This window comes from Haliotis rubra, unplaced genomic scaffold, assembly GCF_003918875.1.
Source record: "Haliotis rubra isolate DU_JTF1 unplaced genomic scaffold, ASM391887v1 Scf57, whole genome shotgun sequence".
In the NCBI taxonomy this organism is placed as follows: domain Eukaryota; kingdom Metazoa; phylum Mollusca; class Gastropoda; order Lepetellida; family Haliotidae; genus Haliotis; species Haliotis rubra.
This window is the reverse complement of record NW_025767268.1, coordinates 2,094,551-2,119,553: the sequence shown is the minus strand read 5'-3', so window position 1 is coordinate 2,119,553 and position 25,003 is coordinate 2,094,551. Positions and strand designations below refer to the sequence as shown.

At 39.7% G+C, this 25,003-nt stretch overlaps 1 long non-coding RNA gene across 1 annotated transcript; it reads right to left on the bottom strand.

Moving 5' to 3' along the window:
• Positions 1-17,277: 17,277 nt before the first annotated feature.
• Positions 17,278-25,003, bottom strand: LOC124254291. Its single transcript, XR_006892439.1, has 3 exons — positions 24,891-25,003; positions 24,450-24,605; positions 17,278-17,793 (listed from the first exon to the last, which is right to left on the bottom strand). It is a non-coding gene; the product is annotated as an uncharacterized LOC124254291 (long non-coding RNA).

The window sequence follows — 25,003 nt, the reverse complement described above, 5'->3', positions numbered from 1 at the left end:
CATGATTGACTATAGGTGTGTCTTGTGGTGGAGGGACCAGATTAGCGTTGCAATTTCACACCATGGTTTATTTGCTGGTGTTTTCTGGTTGACGGGAAACGAGCTCTGTTTTTATTTCAACCTGTTGCCGAGGGATTATATGAAACAAACCCTAATCCGCCTGTAACGACAAGGCGGGAAAGTATGACATATTGTAACAATGTTCATGGTTTTATTGCTTGTCTCTGCTCCACAGATGTGCATGGGAAGAACTATGACACGGGGCAGAGGTTAGGTGATCAGCGTAATCCCAGGTTGACAGGTACACGACAAAGTGTCCATGATGTGCCAGAGGTGAAGAATATGGCGCTGATGATGACGATGACGTCAGAGTGGAGATTGCTTATTTATACACAAATATATACAAAACCATGTTTCACCTCTGTTTTCCCATTGACGCTAAATATATGTGACACATGTTATATTTGGGATTACACTTTCTCAAGTGAAGTATAGATTCTACTGCTTTGGTTGAGTTGAGTCTCATCCGGTATTCGAACCCACACTAAATGGATCTGTTTCGTCGGGTTATCCAGGTATATATTCTCAAGCGATAACGGTTTGTATAGATTCCATAGCTACATGACGCAGGACAGTGGATCTGATGGAGGAGCTAGGGGTTCGTTAGTGCAGCAGTCAAAGAATCCGCTAACTCTGACAAATACTGAGTTCGATTCCAAAGTGGGTGTGAAAGTTGCTCTTGGTTTCCCTTTGTGCGGGTGCGAGTCTGCTAATCTGGCCTTATAGCCGCCTCGATCATTATATTCAAGTTTGTTGAAGTGTTTGTTCTTAATTTTCACGACCTACCCATCCCTACAATTACACTGCTACTACACTTTTTCATCATCTTAAAGTACCTTATTTTTTCAAATAAAATGAAGAGTGCTTACAGCTGGTGGTAGGGTAGCCTAGTAGTTAAAGGGTTCGCTCGTCACGCCAAGACCAGGGTTGGATTCCCCACATGGGTATCAGGACAAGCATTACACACCCAATATAGGTCATTACACACCCAATATAGGTCATTACACACCCAATATACACACCCAATATAGGTCATTACACACCCAATATAGGTCATTACACACCCAATATAGGTCATTACACACAATATAGGTCATTACACACCCAATATAGATCATTACACACCAATATAGGTTATTACATACACAATATAGGTCATTACACACCCAATATAGGTCATTACACACACAATATAGGTCATTACACACCCAATATAGGTCATTACACACCCAATATAGGTCATTACACACCCAATATAGGTCATTACACACAATATAGGTCATTACACACCCAATATAGGTCATTACACACCAATATAGGTCATTACACACACAATATAGGTCATTACACACCCAATATAGGTCATTACACACCCAATATAGGTCATTACACACAATATAGGTCATTACACACACAAATATAGGTCATTACACACCAATATAGGTTATTACACACACAATATAGGTCATTACACCCACAATATAGGTCATTACACCCAATATAGGTCATTACACACAATATAGGTCATTACACACACAATATAGGTCATTACACACCCAATATAGGTCATTACACACCCAATATAGGAGTCGAACGGCCAATGGGCGAACACGTTCATCACTGGGCGTCAGCACAACTCTATGACGGCGGAAGTAGTTGAATGATGACGATGTGTTGTAATGATATAGGGACAAATGGCCACAGCGTCAATGATAAAATGAGTGTTGCTGTTCTGTTAGTGTTGAAGGAGTAGTTGAATGTGTTGTTGATGTTGATGATGCAGTAGCAGAACTGACCACAACTGCGCAGGGTCACTGGAGTACCATTTGATTCTTATAAAAAAGATACTAGTGTAAAATCAACACAATCAAGTAATCTATTCTTATATACATCATCAGCGGATTTTTGTCTTTATTTACGATTTCAACAAATCAATTTGCAAAATTTCACAAAATAGTTAATTCTAACACTGCCTCTGGCAGACTCATTCAAATCATTACAAAAAATAAACCATTAATCAAAATAGATTACCAGTAATTTCATTAACAAAGCTATCTATAGCAATTCGTCACAATAATGTGTGACAAGGTAATATGGGATTACGACTGTAGATAAATGTTGAGATAATCTCTAAGCAGGTTTAATTCATCTAAACATTGTTCCAGCCTTTAACTGTACAATTAAACAATGCATAACAGTCGGGCTAATTATCCTATACTCATTAAGCTCACTAATCTATCAGCGGATGAAATTTACAGCTGTTGTCGGCACAGCTTCAAACACAGTGTCTACAGCTGACGGCAAGGATGAGAGTTCGCGAACACCGAGATAAACACAATGGACGCTCATACCCTCAAGTCACGATCTATACCTGCTCGTTTTCATTAGCTACAGTTTATATTGCTTTTCTTGGACCAGTTTGTAATATGTACAGTCGACGAAGTATTAAAATATGGCCATTACGTTGTACAAAATGCAACTGATATTTAATGTCTCTAAGACTGATAGTCATATCATGCCCATTATGTTTATATAATCCTCACTATGATGATATAATCCCCACTATGTTCTTATACCCATTAATCCTCGCTATATAATCTCGTCAGTATACTGATGTTGATATAACATCGCCTATATAGAGAATCTCGCCCAAGTGTCTTCTGATATCAATTATATCAACACGAGTTGATAAAGTTACAAGTATCCGAGGCTTGCCGAGGATATTTTTACTTTATCAACGAGTGTTGATATATTTGATATCAGATGACACGAGGGTGAGATTCTATTTATCATCCAAAATCACTCTTCATTAATTTTCAATGAAAAATGTACATCTCTGAACATGGTACTGCCATTAGACTTGCAGTGCAGCGATGTCATAGCATTGTGACGTCATCAAGTATATGACGTCATAGCATTGTCAGGGCATTGTACAAAATCTACTGTCAAAACGAGATCTCCTAGGAGATATCGTTTGATCTCACACAAGCGATATCTCCTGTGGAACACCGTTTTGGATGATAAATGGTTATCTAACCTCTGTATGACCTCAGTATGTTTGTGTAATATCTGTACATATAACCTCCCAATATCAATATGTTCACATAACCTAATTAATATGTCAGTGTATCCTAATCAATAAGTCCATCTATAATGTCATATATCCTTATTAATATAGTCATCAATAACACATCAATATGCTTCTATATCATCATCAATGTTGATATAACCTCAAGTGTTTCAAATAATCTATACAGTATGTTCCTGTAACCTCGTCAGTCTATATATATAACCCCAAGATGTTCACATAACCTCAAGATGTTCTTACATCCTCATTAGTAAGTTAATATTAGCTCAGTAAGAACCGGGATGGTGACGTTCATATGAAAGTGGTTCAGTGCCATTGTAAACATATGCTTTTATCCCTAATATAGCCTTTAATTTAAACATATACCGCCTTTTTATGTCGAAATACAAATACTCTTCGCCTCTTTGTTCAGTGAACGCAGCCGTTCACAACTTTAGTGAAATTGTGAGCACGGGAATGGTGCAACACGAGAGTCGTAATCAGAACGATTCTGGGCTTCGAACCCACAGTTATCGGATATCGGATTCTGGAATAACTAGGGGACATAACTCTGTACAACGCATTGGGGGCCTTGTGTGTATGTGTACTTGTTTCCTTTACTCATTGTAAGCCAGGGGCGGTCGGGTAGCCTATTGGCTAAAGCGTTCGCTTGTTCGCTTGTCACTTCGAAGGCCTGGGTTCGATTCCCCACATGGGTACAATGTGTGAGGCCCATTTCTGATGTCCCCTGCCGTGATATTGCTGGAACCTTGCTTAAAGCGGCGTAAAGCCATACTCACCTACTCACTCATGGTAAACCGCAGTATTCTGATGAGACAGATTATGTGACAAGCATCGATACCGAGATATACTACGCTGGAAATATTATTGGGTAAAACCAAGTGGACCATACAACAAAAGACGATAATTGTTTTATAAATTATGACAGGGAACACCGAACCTCATGATCGTGTACGCAGTACGCTGTACGCTAGGGTAATATTCCATAACACGACATCACAACTTCCACGACTGAATTCAAACTTTTAACTACATTTACATTGAGCCTTTGGAAACCTGTTACACTTTTTCTTTTCAAGGTTCCCTTACGTGGGCGAATCGTCTCATCTGGAAATATTTCTTTCAAACTGAAGTATTTCAAAGGTCAGATGACTTTAGAATTGCATCACTACAATAACACCGATTACGAGCACCTGTTACTATGTAAATAAAGGTTTTCTTGATACCCTATAGTAGTCGCGAGGAGGGGTAACTACAGCCCAGCGAATAAACACCATTGGTAGCAACATAAAGGAGAAATTTCGCCTCTTTTCCAGTTGCACCTGAACATGCAGAGGGGTGAATCACTTTCCCTTCTTCAGGCACCCCCCGACCCCCCCATGACCTATCCTGACCCCACAGCGGGACCCCATACAGGTGTGCCACCATCGTGTGTTTTCCGCTCGCTCTGTGCTAACCTTCAGTATTCGAGGCGGGCGTTTGGATGGCCCCCTTCAGTGTTTGCACATCTAGTTTCCGTGTTAGCTAAACACCAGCGTAGGGTGGCTGGTTATCTTTCCAAACACTGGCAACAAAATAGCACATTGAAGATCACGAATTATCCGTGCTAACACAGTTTTATCTGTTTAGCACCTTGTTGCGGCAAAATGAACCCGCGGGATGTGGTAAGCACAGAGAGATCTCGCAAACAACGTGTATTTTCATTTTACCTGAATCGCGGGGCATAGATCAAAAGAGAAGATGAAAGACACAGACCGCCCAGGTGTGTTGAGAGACGATACTTTGTAGGAGGAGGGGGAAATAATAATATTTCATCAGTGTCTCCCTACACCCTGTATTATCCAGCCTCCCAGGTGACTTACATTACCTCTCTGTGTTCTACACCTGTAATATACAGGAGGGATATGTACACAGTTCAGCTGTTCGGCTGTCAAGTGTCGCAAAACATGAGAACATTATTGATCGAAGGGAGAAAAAATGTCATTTGGAGAATCTTTTCATTTCGATAGGACTTTTTTCAAAAGTTACAAGGAGATTTTTTTTTTTCAAAAACTTGCAAGCGGGATATTTGAAACGGCGAGGACAGTGTGAACGTTGACAGTGGGACATCGTCTATTTTGTTAGTTGTACTTTCCCCGGTGAATATTTTCTTAAAGTAAAATCAAGTTAAATTTACATTCATGGGGAGGGCGAAGGGTGAATCTAAACGTGGGAGTGATGGTATCAGCATTCTATGATGATGGACATAATAGTTATAATAGTAATAGTTCGCTTATAATTCGCTCATATCCAGGCATATTGCCTGCTCACGGCGCTAAGTACATTACTATCCCCGGTCATATTATCAGCCATTTGGGAAACATCATGACTGACTGACTGACTGAGTTTGGTTTTACGCCGCTTTTAGCAATATTCCAGCAATATCACGGCGGGGGACACCAGAAATGGGCTTCACTCATTGTACCCATGTGGGGATTCGAACTCGGGTCTTCGGCGTGACGAGCCAACGCTTTAACCACTAGACTACCCCACCGCCCGAAACATCCATGAAGCCTTCACCAACAGTTCAAAAGGCCATGGATTTTATCCACATAGAAAGACATATATTGATGGGGATGGGTGGGGCAGCCTAGTGGTTAAAGTGTTAGCTGTTTACGCCGAAGACCCGGGATCGACTCTCCACATGAAGACAATGTGTGATATTCGCAGTGATATTTCGGAATATTGAAAACAAGCGGCACAAAACCTTGCTCACTCACATATTTTGCCGCCTACATGTAGAATTACTGTTATCTGTTGACGATCAGGTCAAGAGCCTATACTCGTCCCACTTGTCAACCATCAGCTAGTTATAGTCAACGGGTAGTTACAAGTTAACAAATATCGATCTCTTTGTTTGTGCACAAGTAAAATATTATCCGCGTATTATCATGTTAATAATATACCATACACGGGATGGAAAAAGTTAAAAATAAATAATCAACAAATAGGATGTAACAATGGACAGGAGACAAGACTTATACGACTCAAGTGGTCTTAATTATGGAGCTACGGGTGTCGTGGGGTAGACAAAGGTGTATATATGATAATCAGCTGCCACCATGATTGTTCCACATGTGTTCGGAGTATTTGTACCTCAGGGCCAGTGTAGCGAGATCTTCATCGCATAATTTTACTAGGTCTAATTCATCATAAACATGACAAGCATAGAGAATATACTGTTGCTACACCGCTCATCTCAGCCTCGGGTGGAGAGGTTACAATAGCGCTATCTTCACGCCTCATCACGTGCTACGATCCCCGGGGTACAGGGAATGCGCCATATTTCCAGTCATACCTCAGCCCAACCCTCGGGCAAAAGTGATAAAACTCCACTAGAAGAGACAATAATTAGAGTTGCAAAGTAAAAGTCCGCCATCTTGAATTTTTCCCAAAGCTGCATTGAACAAGCCCTGTGATTGGCTGCCTGATCGTTTCCCCATCCGGGTTTTTGTAAAGATACTTATGATAATAATTAGATCTAATCTGTCATTTTCAAGGCGAATGAATTTTGCCAGAAGCATTATTTGGCTGAGCTTATGGCACTGATAACAGATTAAATACTCGCGATACACTGATATTCGTGAATTGCACAACTGTATGTAGTGTCAACGTTATTGGTCAACTAGTTAACGATACAATCAGTGTTGCTTTAATTTGGTTTGCGTAACAGACTATAGGACATCCATGTCTGCAGCACATGATTTACATAACTTGAAAAGCTGCATGACATCTGAATATTATTAGGGTCATTGTCAATATCAGATTTATCATCTCTCATTACATTATTGGAGCAATATGTGGAGCAGTGTTTTATATTGTTCTGTGTGGTTGGCATGCTCTTAATTAGGTTCCTTCACAGCTTAGGACAGATCTCGGTTGTGACGTATAGTGCTGAGAAATTTGGTATTGTTGTAAGGTATTAGTGGACAACGTTAGGGGAACGCCACCTTTCGCTTCTGAATCAGGGATGCTGTATGTGACTGGCATAGGTAATGCTTATTAAGTAAATAAATAAAGTTCATTTTTGTATTGCGCCTAAATCCCAAATTTGCTTGTTTGAACAAGATGGTCTTCAGCTCACTCTGAAATATCTCATAGTCATTGATTTGCTGGATATTTGGTGGGAGTTCATTCCAGCATTCAGGTCCTGCTTTGGCAAAACTCCTGTCACCGTAGAGTGTTGTTCTTGTTTTGGGGACATTTAGTTGTTGAAGTGAAGCTGACCGCAGCGTTCTCTGAGGTTGGTATCTGGTTATTGTAAATCAGAGGTAGCTGTGGACGTGTGTACTGCTGTAATGACGTCACGTTTTCCCCAATCGGCTGGGTCTGTTTGAGTTGAAACCGTTAAGTGCTGATAAACACAACCAAACTGCTGAGTGCGGAATTTAGAGACTGGGCCGGAACAGGAAACTGGCTCAAGTTCGATAACCCGATTTACCGAAAAATACCGGTAATGTAAACCTCTCAACAGTCACAGTTAAAGGGGAACAAACGAAAATGTTTGGTACAAGGCTTTCAAAATTAAATTAATTTTTTTTAAACTGATCTTATTTAAATTAGTCAAATCAAGTTTTGAAATAAGTTTTTAAAAGCACCCGACATATTATTTTAGATTATCGTATCAATGACCCTTGTTGACTGATCGCTGCTCCACAAACAGGGATTTTAAGAGTTTGAACATTTCCAATCCGTGATATGCGTTCAAATATTAATTTAATCAGCCGTTTGAATATTTCGAAAAACGGTGACGCTAGAAATATTTTCTTTTGTTATCCTTGAAATGCTACAGCTATGATGTAGGTGAATTTTGAATATGAAAAAGCATTGATAACACCAAACTGACAGCGTTTATTGAAATACCACCGTGTCTTTCTCTTTCCACACACGTAAATATGTATAGGCCATCCCGAGAGATTCAGCAGTCTGAAGGAAGGGTGGCCTTCAATGCAGGCACCTCTGCATCAGCTTTTGACGCTCCCCAACCAATCCCTACAAGAACAGTTTCATTATAGCCAAATCTAAACAACCTTAGTTCTTGTGCATGTTATTGTAAAGCCGCATTCAGTGTCCCTGAATGAGCGGAACACCATCGCGATCTGCCTGTACTTCCCTTAAACACCTTGTCAAACCTATACAAAAGTAAAACTTCGACAAGGCGTCCATCCTTCAGAGGCATTTCCCGACCTGACAGGGACATTCAGTGTAGTTGTCAATCATCATTGACAAACGGTCCATTGCTGTCAACCTCTTCATACCGCTAAAAGCGTCTAATATCAAGGAAACAGCACGGAAAGAATATAACGTCTATTCCATTGGTACCCAAAGAGTTGGGTGGTCAATGCAACCTTATAATTCTCTACTCTTTTTCTCGTTAGCGTTAGGATGCATAAAAAAACGTCCTCGGTGACCCCGCCAGATGTACGTTCTCGGGGGTGGAGTGGGAACCCCGGGGGTGACCTCGACTTGATACTGACCAATAAGTACACATGTTGTATGTTGTTTGTCTGTTTAAGCGTAAACAGCTTATCCCGCTACATATTACCTTATCAAATATCGATAAACTGACAGCAGTCTCGCTGTATACCCATACACTTTAGCCATTCACCAGTGAATACCAGTCCGCTCGATTTGTTCCGCATCGGCTGAGACGTCCCAGGGTAGCCTAGCTTATGCTGGTTCATTTATTTGCAATGATTGTCCGTGATATTTGTCAATATGATCGGCAAAAGCCAGCCAAGACACACACCGACAATCAATTTCACTACGGTAGATAGCACTACCAGTTTCTTTGAGACTTCCGCAGAAAAAAAGTAGTCCCCGCAGCCTAATCTGGCATTGATTAATGACTTTCGGATATCTTTGATTCATCCTTACACGGCGATATTGCAACCGCCTCTAAAGATCAAACACCAAAAGCACAAAACCATGTAGTACGGTTTCGTTTCGGTACTGTAATCCGATTCAGCTTTTTGATGACTTGAAAGTTTGGAATATCAATATGCTTACACAGTTACATTGTACAACGGGGATTAAAGTAAATGTGTATTTATGAAAACACTCGTCACTACGGGCCTGGATTCGGATTCATAACAGAATTAATGTAAAGAGTAAATGCCTTAATAGTTCAACAGCAGACATGATGAGGTCAGGAGTACGCCATAGGAATTTTGACTGTGTCCCAGATATAAAAGTTATCATTTAATGGCAACGGTTACGCCTTATAAATGACAAACTGAATTTAACGTTCTTTCTACAATAAGTCCGTTTGGCTCTTTCCTTCCTTGATTTATTTTATGGCATCACGCTGTGAGTCCGTTCTGGACCTGAATGTAGACGGTGCAATTTGAACACTGAGTTTATGGACACACACAGCCGTTAAATATGTCTCGGTTTTATTGCCGTCTCACTGCGCGTGACTTTGCTGAAGAACGTATTATAGTCTAAAATAAAATCAACCACCGGCTGGTTATTGTGAGACTGTAGTTGCAAGCTACCCGGGGATAGTCGGATAGTAGTGTCGGTCAGTTGTTGGGGGGATAGTAGTGTGGTGTTAATGGTGGGACAGTGGTCTAGGATTACTCTGGTGGTATTGGTGTACGTAGGGTTAAAGGGGTGGGGATAGTAGTGTGGTGTTAATGGTGGGACAGTGGTCTAGGGTTACTCTGGTGGTATTGGTGTACGTAGGGTTAAAGGGGTGGGGATAGTAGTGTGGTGTTAATGGTGGGACAGTGGTCTAGGGTTACTGTGGTGGTATTGGTGTACGTAGGGTTAAGAGGGTGGGGATAGTAGTGTGGTGTTAATGGTGGGACAGTGGTCTAGGGTTACCTGGTGGTATTGGTGTACGTAGGGTTACAGAGGTGGGGATAGTAGTGTGGTGTTAATGGTGGGACAGTGGTCCAGGGTTACTGTGGTGGTATTGGTGTACGTAGGGTTACAGAGGTGGGGATAGTAGTAATGGTGGTTAATGGTGGGACAGTGGTCCAGGGACTGGTGGTATTGGTGTACGTAGGGTTAAAGGGGTGGGGATAGTAGTGTGGTGTTAATGGTGGGACAGTGGTCTAGGGTTACTCTGGTGGTATTGGTGTACGTAGGGTTACAGAGGTGGGGATAGTAGTGTGGTGTTAATGGTGGGACAGTGGTCTAGGGTTTACCTGGTGGTATTGGTGTACGTAGGGTTAAAGGGGTGGGGATAGTAGTGTGGTGTTAATGGTGGGACAGTGGTCTGGGGTTACTGTGGTGGTATTGGTGTACGTAGGGTTAAAGGGGTGGGGATAGTAGTGTGGTGTTAATGGTGGGACAGTGGTCTAGGGTTTACCTGGTGGTATTGGTGTACGTAGGGTTAAAGAGGGTGGGGATAGTAGTGTGGTGTTAATGGTGGGACAGTGGTCTAGGGTTACTCTGGTGGTATTGGTGTACGTAGGGTTACAGAGGTGGGGATAGTAGTGTGGTGTTAATGGTGGGACAGTGGTCTAGGGTTACTCTGGTGGTATTGGTGTACGTAGGGTTAAAGGGGTGGGGATAGTAGTGTGGTGTTAATGGTGGGACAGTGGTCTAGGGTTACTCTGGTGGTATTGGTGTACGTAGGGTTACAGAGGTGGGGATAGTAGTGTGGTGTTAATGGTGGGACAGTGGTCTAGGGTTATTATGGTGGTATTGGTGTACGTAGGGTTAAAGGGGTGGGGATAGTAGTGTGGTTTTAATGGTGGGACAGTGGTCTAGGGTTACTCTGGTGGTATTGGTGTACGTAGGGTTACAGAGGTGGGGATAGTAGTGTGGTGTTAATGGTGGGACAGTGGTCTAGGGTTATTATGGTGGTATTGGTGTACGTAGGGTTACAGGGGTGGGGATAGTAGTGTGGTTTTAATGGTGGGACAGTGGTCTAGGGTTACTGTGGTGGTACTGGTGTACGTAGGGTTAAAGGGGTAGGACAGTAGTGTGTAAATGTGGGGATTGTGGTGTTGCGTTAAAAGGTGGATAGTAGCGTGAGGTTAAATGTCGGGACAGTGGCGTGGCGTTAATGGGTTGATAGTAGTGTTGGTGTAATGACACGGGGAGAGTAGTGAAGTGTGAGTTGGTGGATAGTAGTGTTGGTTTAATGGCACGGAGGGTAATGCAAAGTTAGTGACGATCGTGGTGTGGGGATAGTAGTGTAGGTTTAATGACACGGGGCGAGTAAAGTAATGTTAACGATGAAGAGAATGATGTAGGTTTAATTGATCAATAGTAGGGAAGTGTTAATGGGGTAGAGACATTGAAGTAGTTCTATATAGGTAGGGTATCACGGAATAGTTTTATTTTGGTAATAGGCGTGTAGAAACCAAACAAATACGGATGGGCAAGTATGGCCAAAGAAGTAAGGTAGTATGTAGTTTTCACAGTGCTTACGGAATAGTGTGTTAGAGTTAGTCAAAACAATTATGTTGTGAAGCTTACCTTGGCATCAATGCACATACCATAAAGATATAGTTTCCGGGTTATGGTAGTTTTATAGTGGAGTGAGATGTGTCTGAAAATGTCCTACTGAATCACAAGCGTGGGTGGGTGTTATCAGAAATGGGTGAGAGACAGAAGATATCACTAATATGTGGTATCCGTGGGTGGGAGGTGTGTTTACTGGTGGTATCTGGACGGAAGTAATCATACCTGGCTTTGCCGACGCAGTTGTACTTACCATGCACATGTACTGTCACTCTACCTGTTCTTTCAGAGGACCTGTTTGGGTTGTTTGGATGTGGCGCTTTTGATAGCAGTGATAGCGAGTGGACATTTGAAAGGAAGGTATTAATATTTTATTGAAATGATACAGCGATAAGAGAGCCACGGGAGGTGCATAGCATGTTATATGATAGTAAGTAATCCTTACAAAGTTCATGGTTCAGCATTTGAGGGAACCTGAAGAAAATATTATGTAAACATTTAGCTGATGTGCAATCCCAAATATAACATGTATTATACGTGTACAGAATTGGGGAATAGCGCTGAAGCAAAGATGTTTTCATCATTTGATGCAGTTGTGGGTGGGCCGGTCATCCACGTTGATACAGAGTATAAATTGTCATCAGTAACGGGAATATATCTCTAATGACAATCTACGTATACATTAACGTTGACTCCATATTCCAGCTATACTGCGACGGACTGTAAATAATCGAGTCTGGACCAGACAATCCTGTGATCAACAGCGCGAGCTCGAGCATCGGTACAGACTATTGGGATACGATGACGTGTGTCAACCATGTCATTTCGCAATAGTGGAGTGGGTAAGGTAAAGTTCCAGCAATATCACGGCGTGGACAGCAGAAGTGGCCTTCACACACTGTACCCATGTGGAGAATCGAACCCGGGTCTTCGGCGTTACGAGCGAATGCTTTAACCATTCGGCCTCCCCATCGCCACCACGGAGGATTAAACCAGACATATCTTCACGAACTGTGTGCCGTGTTGGGACTAAATCACTGGGTGTTTGGCGAGACAAGCGAACACTTTAACCAATAGACTATCCGCACCGCCCACTCAAGAACAAATGTGTAGCAACTCACGCTGATGCTATCTACTCCTATAAGCAGGTATACATTACAAACGAATGAAAACGCGTTCCAAAATTCCCTGAATATACGAGGTTTGATAATCTTACAACATGCGCAATTCGGTTCGTGGAACACATTTATAAACAACAGCGTATACCAGATCTGATTGATTGCTGGTGTATCTACTCTCGGCTTGGTAGTCTATATCTAGATTAAGATCTCAAAACATGGACAGATGTGTAACAGCAATCACTTTGACCTCACAATATAATCTATTGCAGCTGGCACTATTCGTGTTCGCTGTACGACATTAACACTAATCTGAGTGTCAATACACTAAAGTAACTTGGGAACTGGTTACTTAAAAAACCTTGATCTCCGATACTGTTCTGACCGCTATTTTGGAAACGGCGCGACCTCTTGCAGCAACGTGTAGCATGCGATTGCCTTGAGAGGAATACTCATGTCAAACTGGCTAAGCCCGACGCAATTGTTTAAAAGTCTGACATGATAAATGTACACCCTTTCCGATGTCAAGTGATTGTTTGGTTGGTATATATCGTGAAACGTGTGAGTTTGGAGCTGTCGGACAGATAAGACTCATCTTAAAACGGGCAGCCATGTTGATATCATGTCAAACATGCCCGGAGTTCCTGCCACCAGGGGGCGCTATGGCGACAAAGCATGCCGAGATGACGGTCGGGTTTCTACAGAGAAAAGTATCCCCCGGACCGTTATCAGGGTGCAATTATGACCGAATATGTAATACAAATGACAAGCTTATGTTCCCGTTGTGGTTTCAGGGGTAGTCTTCGTGGGCGTGGGTTTCGTGGGAATGGTAAGGATCGTGATCTGGCTCATTGGACCACCTACGGTCCGGGATTTGAAAATCCACGAACCTTGTTAGCGTGTGCAGGAGATGGACTTATGTAAAAACATAAACATGCTCCTACAAACGACAAGCTGGTTATAGGTGCGAAATCTGGCTATTTATCTTGTTAAACAAGAAACATGCCGGGACTCAGGTGGGATTCGAGGCGTGGACTTTAGACTTTCAACAAACATTTTTTTATAACAAACCTTTAAGAATTCTTCAGTATTGAAGTACTAATTCTGGTAGCACAACAGACAACGGAAATGTCTGCCAATAAACACTGAACTACAACTGAAAATATATGTACGTATACCGCTCAAATAGGTTAAGGAACACCCGATGTTTTTCATATGACTGTGATTAATTACGGCGGGTGGATCTTGGAAGAGAAATTGTTTCTCTTCCTTTACTTGTTTTGAGTCATGTGTACATGTAGTAACGTTTTGTCCTTGCAATAGCTAGATTTCAACAGCCGCTTTCCAAAATATTGTTTGATATAATTCAAGCCATTAGTTTTTTACGTATTACATATTTAGTTTATTTTCAGTTTACCTCGAATGATTCTTGTCCCTCGCCATTTCTAGAATATTGCTCAAAGTGGCGAAAATATTCTCTCACTTTCTCGTTCCAATGATCTACAGGAAGCGCGCAAGACAAGTAACGTTAAGCAGCAGCAAAGCGACCTAACTCCTATTCAGCTGTGGATTTCATAGGAAAAATGTAATGGTGGATATAAACTTGTCTTTTTTACACACTACATTGTCTAAAATATTTCCACCATCTTCATCTTCGTACAGACAAACTAATTACGCCAATATGTTTTACATTCTATGGCATTGTTACCAAAAAACACATTTACCTGCGGCCTCTTAAATAAATGCTATAATGTTTTTTCTTCAAAAGACATTTCAAAAGTCACACGTTGTGCATGCCTGATCCCAACATAATAGTACATGGAACGTACTGACACATCAATATACAATTATTTTTCACTTTTAATGAGCCTTTTCCATAATTTATGACACCATTACTAAAAATACTCTGATGCAGAAATAACAATTGTTCTACTGAATCACAAAACACCCCAGTTTCGTCCGTGGAAACAATTCTCAGTAAGCTTCCACACTGGAAAAATCATTTACTAACATATTTTATGTGCTATAGCCCACCAATGTTTTAACATTACATTGTAATATCATCAAGCAAACAGTCCCAACTTTCTGGTATTCACACTTTGCTATAAAACATGAAAACCATTACCAAATATATTTTGACGATTCTTGTTTCAACCGTGTCAGTTGATAAATATGCACCTTTCTAAGGAAATAGACGTTAATTGTAAAACACATATAAGAATGTTTTCATCTGTTTTGTGTATTAAAAATCTGAAAGATTCAATGTTTCAATACAAACCTGCAAAGCCATTGTATTATCAACTCGTGTAGCACTGCAATGGTTTCTGTGTTTGTATGCATGAGTTCATTTTTATTGAATGGGAATATTGCCCATGGTGTTAATTATTTTCAGAAAGCTCTGTCCAGAACTTTGTGGGAGATCAACGTATTTGTATATCCCTTTGCACAAGTCAATGTTCGTTCAGGCAATTAATTAGTTTAACGCGAACGGATTTCAAGAAACACGAAGAAAATAAAAGTTTCGTTAAAAAAGGTATAATAAGTTCTCTACCGTGACACGTACCTACAATTGCAATTTAAACTCATCTGAAGTTTAACAAAAGATCAAAATGTGCTTTGACCAGAACAGGTATTTACAGCTACATGTTGTAAACAGTTGTAAAGAAACAATCATCTGTGTACCACAACAACGACAGCAAATCTGCCCACAACACCAAACAGTATAGAAAAGTACTTGACTTTTAATGAGATAATTCCGTCGTCCATTGCAGTCTTACACAATTAAATATTCCTTAGTACGTCTTACAACCTCAACGCGTAATTGAAATCTACAGTGCAACAAAAAACTCCGAACAATTAACACGGAACGTTGTACAATATTTCTTTCTAACGACAATCGATTAAAATGTAATCGCTCACCATCAAATTGAAATCGACACTCAAAACGTAACCTTTCCTAATCATTGCGCTTTTATCACTCCCACCGCCCTGCACATTGTGTTTATCCGCGACGGGTTATAGTCCCGCTGGTCGTAAAAAGGTGGTTAATGATAAGTGACCGATGATGACCGCTACCTGCCATGGAGGACAATGGTCAGTACCTGTTAGGTGTTACGGTATGATAGCTTAATCAAACGGTGACACCTACCTATTTACCTGTCCCGAAACATCCCACCTGAGCAAAGGTATACACAGTTTAACTTTCGATTAAGAAGATAAAGGGCTTGAGTTTCTACAATATGTTCTTTAGAAGTGTTTAGTTTAAACGGTTCACGTTTCGTTTCCAATTTTGTAGATAAATGCCATTGCGCAAACAGACACTTGTTTTGGTGAAAAAGATTTTGTTAAAATGAGCTGATTGGTGGTGAAACGATGTTGCGTGAACGAACATCTGTCTGATTTAAATCAAATTTTGTCCCTAATACTTAAACTCTTTCAATTTAAAGCAAAATGTTGTAATCGTTTGAGTATAGCCATTGAGTAGTGAATGAATGCCAAATGCCAGATCGGGTGTTTGTTACAGTGTCATTAGTACATATGCTTTGAGAGAAATTCATGTCTTTTAAATAAAGAATTATTTTTTTAAAAGAAAAGAAATTGAGATCACAAACATGATCACATTAAAGGAAACGAAGGCTTACCAAATCCCATTTCTGAATATGCTTGACAAATAAAAGAAGTGCTGTCGAATTCATTTATTCCCATCAAATATATTTGTGTTCGAAATCAGTTATGCTGTGATTTAAAAATACCAAACGGTCATAATAGCATGTTCATTTAGTACTACATTCTTTTGTCTTTGATCGTTCACTCGTCAACTTTAATATGGCATTAATATTTCCAAACAAAGCATTACTCTACATACAAGTCAATACTCGAGCCAGAGAAATACATTATGGCGTTATGCCCAAATAAAGACTTTACCTGATTATTATGTAAATTCCGATGTGTAAGCCACAAACTAAGAAATCAACAAGCTTCATTACAATGACAAAAGTCAATATTGATTTACTTAATTGGAATAAATGTTATCATAATATAATTGAAGATCGATATTACTTCCTCTTAGTTTGTCCATTTTATAAGGAAATTAAAAAGGTGTACATCCAGTTATTATTGCGTGTATCGAACACAAACAAAATTTAATCAATTATTAGCAACAAAAACTGTGAAGCTTATCAAAAATATATTTGAAAAGAAACCTGCCCGTTTGAAGTATTATAAATATTATATTAAGATAGCATAACATTTGTCCAGCCTGTGTATTAGTCTGATATTAAGCATTGTTCTCTGGGCCATGTGGCCTCTGATTAAACTTCTTGATATTTCAAATTGCAGGAAAGAGTGTTCCACTATCAGGGCATGTTCTGTAAATCTGTCGTCATAAAGTGAAAATATCATTCAGGAAGTCTACGATGATGGTCGCTCTAATGCAACTGTTTGTAAACAAATAACCGTTAACCGGTTAGGGCATGTATGTATTTATGTGGCTATAACAGTTTAGCCTACGTGTACAAATAATTGGCAAAATTAAGTATTCAGCCATGTTTGAAGCTGTCTAAAAATGAAACAAATAGAAATGTTTTTTCTTTTAGTGACGCATTTGAAACGGTCATATAATTGTGTGTGTTTTTGTCATAAATCTGTTTGCAGATTTTCAACAAAGCAACGTTTGATAAGGTGTGTATTTTTTCGAACAAATCCAGTTTTCAAGTGTATAAATTCATTTGCCCAATAATTCACTATCATTACCGTTACAGATGTAACAACGTTTCATTGGTGGTGCTACAGATCCCACACGTTGTTTTACCTCGATTTAGACTCCTTGATTGCAATAATCATTCATGTGTTACATCTTGATTCCAAGTCTCTCGATGTGTGAATTGTCACACCGATTAGATATCCTCATTGAAGGGTGTCATTGTCCGTGTCCACAGCTATCAAATTAGTTGATTGGTTCCAGTAGTGTGTTTGAGTGGAGTGGATTGTCTTGATGACTATTTACGAATGATAACAATTGATGATGAACTTCAAACGACCCGCCTTCTCCCTTCGTCATTGTCGTTCCTGGAAAAGATCAAACTTTAATTAGTTGTGAGAAGTCAGTATCTCTATTGTACAAAAGTCCCCCTCCATTGAATCAAGTTTATAATTGAACCAATTCCAATTGTCTCCGAATTAAATGCATATCTCGAGCAATAGAAGAACGGATTTGAAAATACGTTTGAGGGCACTTGAAAACATGTGTTGACCTCTTATTGTAAGCTCGCAGTTTAGTTAATTCGCCCTTTAAATGTGTTAAAGAGGTCGAAAACTTTAGCTTTCAATAGAAATTGCCCCCTTATTGGAAAATCCCAAGGGTAATGAACGATGGTCCTCAAGAATGGGACAGAAGAATCCCGATCCGAATGAAGTTACGATTGAAGTTTTCATATAAACCTTAACACTATTCCCTTGAAGACTAATCCGATCAACAAGGTCTTAATAAGATCATCAAAAGGCCTCGGTACCGCTTGTTTGATGGAATTAAATAGCATTGATACTTTAACACTTATTAGTTCGCACGAGGGAATTGGACAGCCCCGAGATTCAACCAAATCGGAACTAAAAGGTTACTTTTTCTTGGACCAGATGGTCGCTTTGAACTCACCGATGGGCGTTTTCATGTTTTCAATTCTTTTCAAAAAGTGTAAAGAAATTGGGCAGCTATTTCCGTATTTACCAACTGTAGTCACCAAACCTAACCATGTCTTGAATATAATAATGGGGCTTTGATATTGCTGAAAACACCACGGAATGTACGCTCAGCATTGGACATTGAGAGGTTCGGCAAACACGTCATTTATCATTGTGAGTCCTGAAGGACCCAGAACTTCGATGTTCTTTTCTAGATCACACAACATTTAACAACTCATTGAAATTTCTTTACAACAAAGTATCAATATTTATTTTACATTGTGATGACATTTTTTAAACTTTGCTGTTTCGAGGCTGCTTTGATCTCGATTTGCGTATATGAAAAGTGTTTGGATACCTAATGCGCGTTTTACTTGTGTTAAAGGAGCTGTTTAACCTCATGAACTGAACATGAAATTGAAATAAGACGCTGTCACTTGAAGTGTGCCAAGCTTCAATAACATCATCAACAGCACGTGTTCAGTTTTATGTTTCTTTTCTAAATGTTCACTTCAATCAGTTTTGTCTCTTTCAGCTCAACTCCTGTTCTAGAAATATGAAAATGCTTGTCTTGTAAAATAAATTTTCTTTCATCTAAAATTAAAAATATGTTTTAGATGAAACACATGACTATTGTCTCCTATTCTTTTGGCATAACGTCTTACATGAGTTCAATCAGTTAATAATTAATGGAAACGAAATAATTATACAAACCATCTTTGCACTGACAAAAGCGTTCCTTATTGTCACATTGTCAAAATATTTCTTTGGCTGAAAGTTAATAACTTTTCAAGCTGCCGTGCGGTCTTTAATGCTAATATGGTCATGTACTTAAGGAAGAAAATGCGTTTTAAGTAAATTAAAAGACTTCTATTCAAAATGTCCAAACCGTTAAACATATGGGAATATTATACGCCGAAACAACATTTCTTTGGCCATTAAAGGGTCATTAGCGCTGATAATTACACAATTACGGGTTGGCTGATACCAGGTGTACGCGAAAAAACATTTTCTCTCGCATGTTGAGCATAGTACTCTGGGTGTGAGTGTGAATATGTGCGCGAGTGCATGTACGCATGCGTGCGTGTGTGCGTGAGTGTGAATATGTGCGCGAGTGCATGTACGCGTGCGTGCGTGCGTGAGTGAGTGAGTGTCCATTTGGTAAGGTAGCTATATTGGATTTCGGCGGAGATTGGGTGGTGGGGTTTGGGTATCAAGGAACGTTTCTTGCCAAATATGCCCCCAATGAATAATTTTCTTGGAAAATACCCAATCGTCTTTTTTATATGTATACTGAAATTGACAAGACATTTTATTTTGCTCCTTCAATAAAAAAGCTGTATGGTGTGAAAAAATACATTGTTCTAAAACACTCAGAACACACACACACACACACACACACACACACACACACACACACACACACACACACACACACACGCACACACGCACACACACGCACGCACGCACGCACACACTACAAATCAAATGGCTGATCTCCAGCTTAATGTCCTGGTTCTACATCGGTTTAGCAAATTTGGCTGCGCGAGGCAGAACGATGCTGGGCAGTGTTATGTGTCAAGGTGTTGTCAGCTGATACTAGAAGGATGAAGATGATGGATCCGATGACGCCGGGGATCTGACGTTAGTGTGTTCTACAGTGATGATCCGCAATACTGGACGGATCTGAGACCCGGGTCTCTCAGTCGTTTCTCTGACATTTGGATCAGGTGTTGAGAACGAGGGTTCTAGGTGTGGTTTTATTGCTATGTATGAGCACGTACGTGTATATATCCGTCACTGTCGTTCCGCTTCAGTCCTATAACACGAGAGGAGGGGTGAAATGGGGTTTAAATGTCGCGTTCAAGTCCAGCTTACTTTTATAGCGACATATGTGATTGCTTGTGTTGTCCAGCTACATGAAGGTTAGTGTGATATTGTGAGATACGTTCCTCAGTTTAACATGACTACTCCACTCAGATACATTAAACCGACCAGTCCTTGCTTTAAACCCTGTATGTCGATCGCCAGGCTGGGTAACAACAAGTCCCATATTTAAACTTCGTTTGGAATGATAGGCCCAGGGCCTAGATTTCGAAGCTGTCTTAGCGCTAAGATAGTCGTAAGTTAGTCGTAAGTACCATACATTAACATTAACTTACGACTATCTTAGCGCTAGGAGAGTTTCGAAAATCTAGGCCCAGGTGACCGAGACAAAACTTCCGCTCTTAGTAACTGCTGTTGGCTTTGAGCTGTGATCATAACGTTCCGCCATGTAAGTTTTATATGAAAATTCTATCAAAATGGGAATTCTTTGAAAAGAATATTTTGAAATAAATATCTGTACCTTTCACTTTGTTTATAAAGATGATAATACTTAAAGTGAGTGAGTGAGTTATTATTTAACGTCACATCGGCAATATTTCAGCCATTTCGTGACGAGAACATATGTGACATTGAAATGGAATAGATGTATATTATAAAAACCTGTCGACGAAGATTATACTTAAAGGACAGTGTATCAATACTAATGTAATATTCTAATATAATTTCCCCACTAATGTGATCTGAAAACAGAGCAAAATTAATTTTAATCCTAACACCACGGGAAAGCCAATTGTGTCAATACTGTACTTATCAGGGGGTAGAAGATGAATACCACTTCTTGCTTGTTTGTCCATTGTATGCGAATACCAGAAAAGAATACATACAGAAATATTTCAATTTGAACCCCCGAATAGACAAACTCTACACCCTCATGTCATCCCAAAATCAAAGAGTCACAAAATACCTTGCAATATATACATACCATGTCATGAATATCAGATCCTCTGCATTACAGATGTGATATTATTTACGATATATTCATTTCTATGGCACCCTCTGCTACTGCGTGTAAAAATGCACTATATGCCTACGGCCTTTTCAGTACTGTAAATAAAGATAAAGATTAATCCTAACACAACACTTTAACCTAAACATCCCAAAATGAAAACATATAATTTCTTTATGGAATCTCTGACATTCTACACAGAAGTAATAATTAAAAATTAGTAACTGGAATTTCCGGTTCATGGATCACATGATTGTCTGGTCTGAATACAGTCATGGCAGAAGTTCTGCTTCTCAGTACTCACTTATTAAAGGGAAATCGCGTGAATGACGCGTGCTACCAGTAGGACAGGACATGCTACCTTTTTCGCGAACACCTGGTGTCATCACTGACTTTCAGTGGTCCATTCATACGATTTTTGCAGCAAGTTTGCCCTTTGTCTCAAATGGAATATATATATTTCTGAGGATACTCAAGACTGGTGTTCTCTTCCAATGCGTTTTATTATAACATAAACATGCACCGCTCATGTATGCGTTTAATCTTTTCTGCTTGCGTGTCTTTAAGTTACCTGGGGCGGTGGAGTAGCCTGGTGGTTAAAGCGTTGGCTCGTCACGCCGAAGACCCGGGTTCGATCCCTACATGGGTACAATGTGTGAAGCCCATTTCTGGTGTCCTCCGCCGTGATATCTCTGGAATATTGCTAAAAGCGCGTAAAGCCAAACTCACTCACTCACTTTAAGTTACCTTGAAAAAAAAAACTCTTTTGTACTATTATGTAGAAATGTCAGATGGCTTCAGGTGATTCTGAGGTACAGGTAATGCTGTGTGTGAGTGACATGGACATAGTTACCCTTTGCGAATATCTGGTGTCATCAAGTTTCATGGAGCCATCTATATTATTTTCATTGTTTTGTTTTCGTTTCGCTCTATTGTATAGGTTATTCTTTGGTGCTGATGTCTAAAACAAATTAAGAAATAATTGTAGCGCAATTTTTTGTCTAAAATGATTCAGCAGTGCTTTAGAACAAGTGAGAGGTGGACATGCACTATAGGTTTAAATTTACTGACAACTGGTCTTTCATAACGTTGAATGTTTCTATTACAAGAACTGATATATTTGAGGTCTGAATCAGTAGATTGGAGATAATTTCAAAGATACTCGCAAATACATCGCATATGTATATCAAATAGTTCACACATCACGTTTTGCTATTCGTATAATTTTATCTTTTATTTGATATTTTTTTAATGGCACCAAGCGACAAGATCATGTCAATAAACGCAAGAAATGTGTTCTATAAGCAGATATATGAAGTCAAAGCCAGAGAATAACCAGTCTCGATTACTGCTGAAACAGATTCCATTGGACAAGAATGCCAAATAGCGGTGAGAATTATGAGGACAAATTGAAACTACATGTACTGTACGAGACAGGATTACTGGAGTCTGGTTATAAGTTACATATTATTGGTAACAAAACAGTGTGCAAAAGTATTCGATTTTGAATGGCGAAACCGCGAATTTTCCCAAGGAGATGGGTCCATTTCCAATGATTTCACGCATGGAAATCCTCCCCTAAATGTGATAAATACATTATGGATTAACAGAACTTAATACACATGTATATCCAACAGGCCACATTGGAACAATGATCCTAATACATTAAACCACCGATCATATTGAATAATGAGGATATACTAGTTCTTCCTGTGCCGATATTGTTTTGGGTTTTTCTGAACATATGAGAGGCCACAAACTGTTTTCCTGCCTTAGACACATTTGCAATATATGTATAAGTTAACTAAAACTAACAAAGCGACGAAAAAAGCGTTCTAATAATCATAAGAAATGCCTATAGAAAAGAAACGGTCAAAGGTCTCTATATCTGTTTTGCAGAATATAATTCCTTCTACGAATTCCTTTTCGCATTTGAACATACTTGAAGTTTCACAATAAGTATTTACAGCATTCTTATAAAACTGAACTGAAAAATAAGTCTTAACAGAACCAAACATGTCTCCAAACATGTAAACTAAGGATTCGATAACTAATATCATTTGGAGCACATAATGCCGCTATAATCATGGGAAAACAAAAACAAATTAATCACAAGAAATGCTAACAACGTAATCCTAAACGATTTCTTTTTTAAATTTCCAAGGGGTAAATCAATTGATAAAGCCAGCGGGAAATAAAACACTTAGATGACATCATTAAGTGTTTGACTAACCACTTTAGGAGCACTCACATGCATACTGAAACGCCTCTGACCAATCATCGCACAGGTTGCGCTCTTGGCAAGACAATTCAATCATTTCTAACTGAGAGTCATCTGTCAATTTCTTTATTTAATACCTGACAGAAAAATCATTTCGTATTAAGCCATCATTGTGCATTATTTGGTTATTGGATTTGGCTTAGTCCGTTCGCGTAGATGACTCTGTTACTTCAGATTTAAGCATATTCGATCGATTTCTACGATGGGAAATTAATAATTTAATCATGATTATTGAGTCATTTTTCATTGGAACAAATATGTAATGACTTTTGCGACACGATCACCATATTTCGGATCAGCTGTGTTAACAATAAGGCGCAATAGGCGGTTGGCATTTCCGAGAGGTTGGCACTCTTTCTCAAGACGTTTTCATTCTTAGACCTGTCAATGTTCCATAAATCACACAATTGTTCATTAAGGATTAATGAAAACTATATTGGAAATGACCGATCAATTGCTAGCTGAACAAACTGACCCTTGGTCAAACGACCGTTAATCTTTTAACCGCCCACGATGCTGGACAATCACAATGCCTGCACAATGGTGTGACTTTGGACAGATGAGGAGCATATCTTTGTTTAATTCTGTCAATCACTTCTCTCAAATCCATCCCTCAACAACCGCTCCCTTTCACGTGACCATAATCCACCATTACCGGAAATGACCGCCATTTTGTACACCACCTGGGTTCCCAGCCCTTCATTAATATTCATAGCGGGGCTCAACTGTTTCTATATTTCTTAACATCTTTTCAAGTCAGAGCAATTTACAAATGAGCCTTTTCACTCCATTCCTATCCCACCTGACAATACCTCCGCCAATAAGATCAAACAGCCTTCGCTTGTGTCAATATTATTCTACCTTGCGTTTCGACGTTTGCGCTTCATCCGATGTGTATCCCTTCCCTTGTTTTTTATTCTAATTAAATCTTACCTCCATAAAACTGGTCACTGTAGTAGTTATTACAGAAAACGGAGACAAACACAGGTGGCCTAATGACTCTTTAATCTGCTGTTTACATGCCGGCCTTTCAAGTACTGGGACTATCGTCCTTCTCGCGCATGGTGGTCCTGAGTGCTCCAACCGAATCTTTAACAAATACACCTTTGATTAAGATTGTTACTTCGAACACAACCACTGTGCTAAAACGGACAGTAAAATAGAAATCCCCTAGTTGAACCTGTTCCCTACAACACAAACACGATTCAACATTAATATGACACGGCAATAAAGGCTTAGGAAATCCCAAAATATACAAAGTAAACGGAAGTCGTTAAACTGGTACCGTGACGTTTCAACGACAGACAATTGTTACCTGCCTGCTGATTACCATCTCGCTATTCTCATGTGTAAGGTGCGAAAACATTGCTTCACCTATTTAGAATCGTTGGTGGCCAATGGCTTGTGAAATGATCCCGACTTTTGACCGGTTTTAGCTATTGATGGAAGGTGTGAGGTTCGTCTACGCATGTAATGGCATACCGGTG